Genomic DNA, 5,882 nt, shown 5'->3' with positions numbered 1-5,882 from the left:
TCGCATTTCAATAACGCACTAACAAAAAAAGGTTACAATCTGATATGCTGCTTACAATGCATCAGCACCACTGCCCTTACATTGCACACAAGATGTAGTAGAATGGTGTGAACATGTCCTTGACTCAGTGCTTTCAGTAATCAGCACTCAGTAAGGCCCCGTACACACAGAATTCAGCCAGAAACTCGATCGGAGCTGAATTCTGCCGAGAAACCCGGCGTGTGTACACTTTCGGCCGAGGAAGCTGACGAGTTCCTCGTCGAGCCAAATAGAGAACATGTTCTCTATTTCCTCGTTGTTCAATGAGGAAAATTGGCTCGCCAAGATCCTCGGCGGCTTCACACAGAACTCGACGAGCAAAACGATGAGTTTTGCCCGTCGAGTTCCTCGGACGTGTGTACGGGGCCTAATACCGCTTCCTGGATACTGCCACTTTTCTTCTCTAAAGCACAAAAATGTGTGAGAAAGCATGGCTGATTCTAGCACAGAACACCATACAGAAGTGGCATTCTCAAAGAATAAAGTATTTCAAAGCATTTTCAAGCAAACACCATCATAATTTATAACATGTAGTGATACTTGATTATAAAGGGATAAAAAGATGCGAGACATCAGTTGGGTTTCCCATAATTTGGCTAAATGATTTGCACGTGCCCATATGTTTTCAACCGCTCTTAGAATCTGTAAGTGCTTGCTGGTACTACTTTATGTACAAAACATACTGCAGAATAAAGCCAACAACTAAAAATAAAATAAAATGAAGAATAACAACATGACAAAATAAAAACACCACACAGTGTTAAACATTGCACTTTCCCTCCAGTTGTAACAATGATTTTTATGTGCATGTTATTTTTATTTTAGTTTTAATTAGCATTTAATAAAAAGCATTTGAGTGAATATAGTTAGCTTTACTGATGTTTGTGCAGACCTTAGACAGTACTTTTATTGAAATACCTAGATGTGTAGACCAAGTCCTAAGTAGTTTTACAGAGTTTGTTGGGTATTAATGTGGCCAAGTCCTAAGTAGTTTTACAGAGTTTGTTGGATATTAATGTGACAGCGGAAGACACAGGCTTTCTCACTAATCTCGTGCTCAGCCATAAGCCCCGCAGGCCTTCTGTAAACATAATTATGATGGAAAGTGTTCTCAATATATTTCACCATTCTCGCTAAACTATAGATTATTGCAACAATAACAACCTGACTTTTATCTTAAGATGTTTAAAGCACCTTCGGGCCATTTAATTACATAGCATTTTTGAATTAAGGCAAAATAAATTTACAGTCTCGTCTTATCATTCGCGCAGTAACTTGCATCTAGTAATTAAATTCTCACAAGAGCATCGTCAGGTGCCAGGCAAAGCAGACAGGCTGTGCAAGGAGTTGTCACTGTGTGCCAAGTGGAATTATTTCCAACAGCCATCAGCGGCATCCTAAAACATGCTCGTAAGACAGGAGCTGTAAGACTTAGATCAAGGATGATTCATGGATTATACAAGGAACTGAATGTCCCTTTACTAAGACGAGCTTCAAGCACCTCCGGGGAATTCATTTTAAATTGGAAATACTGATTTGTTTGCTTTCTGAAAATAAAATGGCTCTGAGAAAGAGAACAAAATAGTAAAGGAAAACAGACCAAGTGGTGAAAGTTCGGAGGTAAATTATGAGGTTAGGACTACATACATGATAAAGAAACTCATAAACCATTGCAAAATGTGGTGTACATTTACATTTTTACTTTTGGGAAGAATGGTAAGAAAAGGACATGCTGTTGTGCATTACTAGCTTGTACCAGGATCTTGTTGTGTTTTCTTGAACTATAAAGAGATATAAATATTAGCCGCTTTACACTACCATAAGCTTGAAAGGAGTGAGCAATTCAGTAATGTTCTGCTTTGCGTTATTGAACTGTTGTATAACACTAGTTAGACAGCTTAACAATAATTCAGAAGTCAAGAGACGTGAGACATCAGATCTGTATGTATTCTTTTTTGTGAATAACTTTGTAAAACTACAACATAAGCATAAACAAAACATATGTGTCAGTACATTAAACATTACACAGCAGCCTCAGTCCATCAGTAAGAGTACTTACAGACAATTCTATCACTAGTCCAGGAATGTATTGAGAGCTTCTCTGCATGATTCTGCTTAGATCCAGGAGCAGGCATGAAATGGAGGAAATACAGTTCCAGGTTAAAGGTTACTGCTTCTCTGAGGAAAATACAACTCCCTGTAAGCACTGGCAAAATAATAACTAACTCTGACCACTAGATTGCAGCAACGTCAAACTAACATTGCACATATTTGCTATGAATAATATGGGCAGAACAAGTAGTATTTGATTTTTAGAGGGCCAACAGTTCTTAAAGCAAATCTTTCCTGGGCTAAACTATGCTGAAGTAAAAGCAACTCTATGATTAAGCCATTTGTGGGTTGAAATGTATAGGAGCCAGAGGAGGATAGGTGAGACTATATGGTATTCATTTTCTACTTATTGTATTAGAGCTGGTTTTTCATTGGTTATGGCATCAGTGTGCAGCCCATTTATTTATACTTCAAAAGCAGAACAGCTGAGCAGGGATGCACTCCTGGATGTGCACCTGATAGGGTTGCCACCTCATCCCTTTAATCCCGACCACATATGGATTACACATGTTCTGTGGCTAATGTAATGCAGATATGGCACCAGGTGAGTTTCATTACCACCTTATTCAGCCACAGAACCTGTGTAATTAATATGTGTTCTGGTTTAAAGGGATGAGGTGGCAACCCTAGCACCTGATGGGACCTGGAGGTACAGGGAAGGAGGCAAGTTTGGAGCAGCAAAGCTACTATAGATTCTACAAAATGCAAGTACTTTCAAATTGATCAAATTGATCTAGGTCCTCGAGGAGCCACTTGAATTATATGCCAAAGCTGCACACACGCCATTGGCATTTCCTCAAACTGAGTCCATTTCCCCATAAAGGCTCTGACTTTTAACAGGGGGAGCTTAGTGCTCGGAGAGGCTTAATCTTAACTTGAAGAACATTTTAGTGTCTATTTAGAGGCTGGGCCTGGGACCTAAGATCCTCTAAAGCAGGAGGGGGCAAACTCGGCCCTCTAGCTGTTTTGAAACTACAAGTCCCATGAGACATTGCAAGACCCTGACAATCACAGGCATGACTCCTAGAGACAGAGGCATGATGGAATTTGCAGTTTCACCACAGCTGGAGGGCCGAGATTGCCCACCCCTGCTCTAAAGGGACACAGTTATATGTTGGGGTGGTCTACCGAGAGTGAGACTAAATCTTCTGAATTTCAGGATTCAAAGCTGGCACTGCAGCTAAGTTGACCGCTGAGGGAGGAGTGATTTTCCAACCGTCACAGAAAAGTTTCATCAAAAAGATCGGTAAAATAGTGCTGGAGCATTTGCTGAGATTAGTAAACTACTAAACACCAATGCTGAGCATAGGTTTATTTTGCTCCCACTGGAACCAATGATTGGGCCTCATTTTACCAACTGTCACAAATGTTTGTGACTAATCTTTTCCCACTGAAACCAATGATTGAGGCTATTTTTTTCCCACTGACACCACTGATTGGGACTCGTTTTATACCACTGACAACAACAATTAGGGCACATTTTATCCCACTGATGTGAAGCTTTGTGTGTGTGTCAGAACAAGCCAGGTACCTGCCCACTGCTTCCTCGGCCTCTGCACAGAAGTATGATTGACACTGGTAATTTATTCAACCTATATGTACACTCTAAAAAATAATGTCTTGGCTCAACAAAAAAAATAACGCAACAGTTTGCATCAAGCTTTTTAAGTTATGACAATGTCAGGTAAAATTAAGTGGAAGCAACAACCTACATTGTGTTGAGGTAATTAGCTTTTCTGCTAGATATAAATGCATTTTTATTTACCATCCACTTAATTACTGGCATTATAAACACATGTTTTTAAGTTGAGTAGTCAACAATATTAAGTTGCTCCAATTAGTTTTTCCAGTTTCTACAATCATTTTTTTAAGTCACATGTACTTCATTTCTACAATTATGAGCACACTTTCTTTAGGTTAACCTGCCTGGCGGTCTTCCCGTGTCTGACACGGGGTTAGATTTTCCTGCTGCGAGCGGTAACCCCGTGTCAGCCACGGGCTTGCCTCGCTAGATCCACAGGCACAAGTTACTTACCTTGTCCCTGGATCCAGCGATGCCACCGCGCTGTGTGAGCGAGCGGGACCTCGCTCGATTCACACAGTGCCTCCGTGTGACGCCGATCTCCGTTCCCTGCGACGTTACGACGCACGGGGACGGAGAACGGCGCCAAATTCAAAAAAGTAAACAAACACCTTACATACAGTATACTGTAATCTTATAGATTACAGTACTGTATGTAAAAAAAACACACACCCCCTGTCCCTAGTGGTCTGTCCTGTGTCATGCATGTCATTTTATATAATAAAAACGTTTCTTTCTCCCTGCAAACTGTAGATTGTCCATAGCAACCAAAAGTGTCCCTTTATGTCAAAAATAGTTTTAGATCAGCTAAAAAACAGCGATAATAAATTATAATCACTTGCAGAATTGTGCGATAGCGATTTGTGGGGAAATTCGTCATAAAAAAAAAAAAATAATGACAGCAACAATTCTGCAACTGAGCAAATTTCAGTGATTTTGATTTGATTACATTATTGAATAATTTTTATTATAATTATATTATTATTTGTTATAATTATTTATAATTATTTATTATATTATAATTTATAATTTTGTTTTTAAAAAAATGTCATACCCGGGATGCCTATTAGAAGCTTGTTTGGTCAGATTTAAGTGAGTTATTTCTAAAAATTACAGACCTACAATATAAAACGCCAAATTTCCTTGCAAATAATGGTACCGCTTTTAGCATGTTTTTTCTGACAGAATCATACCGCCAGGGAGGTTAATAAACAGCTAAACTCAAGTTGGTCCAAAGTTATTTTCTCTATTAGTGTTTAGCTTTGTTTTTATACTAGCTTTCACAAATGAATTCATTCAACAACACAATTGTTAAACAATTAGACCCCTTTCACACTGGAGTGGTTTGCAGGCGCTATTGCGCTTAAAATAGCGCCTGCAAACTGACCCTAAACTGTGTCTCCATTGACCCTAAAGCTTTGTCTCCAGTGTGAAAGCCCAAGGGCTTTTATACTGGAGCGGTGCGCTAGCAGGACGGGAAAAAAGTCCTGCTAGCCACATCTTGTGGTGTTTATACCACTCCTCCCCATTAATTTTTAATGGAACAGCACGGCTATACCGCTGAAAAAGCGCCTCCGCAGAGCCGCCTTGCAGTGTTTTTTAACCACTTCTCGGCCGCTGGCGGGGTAAAACCGCCCTGCTAGTGGCCGAATACCGGCGCAAAAAATACCGGCACTTTACCACGGACGCACTCACCGCCCCAGTGTGAAAGGGGCCTTACATTTATTACACAAAACAGTTGAGTTTTTTAACATAAATAGTAAAGTTAACAAAAATAGAAAATAAGTTTCAAACATAAAGATTTGTACCATGTATAATATATCCTAATATATCTAAAACCACAGTGCCAAATATAAACTTAGGACCGTCTCACACCGGAAATTGCACAGGAATGCGCTGTATGTTCACATGCGATTCACATGCAGTTCTGTGTAGTGCGATTTCAGCTCATTCATTTTGGATGGGCTGAATTTGCACTGCACTAAAAGTAGTGTATCTACAATTGGAAACTCATTGCAACCGGATCACGTGGTACTTCTGTACCACGTGATCCAGTGCGAGCAAACACACTGCGTTTGTGATCTGCATTTGGGGTGTCATTAGCTTAACACTGCAGTGCATTTTAAACATGGTGTGGGAAATTCTCATG

The sequence above is a fragment of the Rana temporaria genome, chromosome 1 (assembly GCF_905171775.1).
Source record: "Rana temporaria chromosome 1, aRanTem1.1, whole genome shotgun sequence".
Taxonomy (NCBI): Eukaryota; Metazoa; Chordata; class Amphibia; order Anura; family Ranidae; genus Rana; species Rana temporaria.
Note: the sequence above shows the minus strand (reverse complement) of the source record.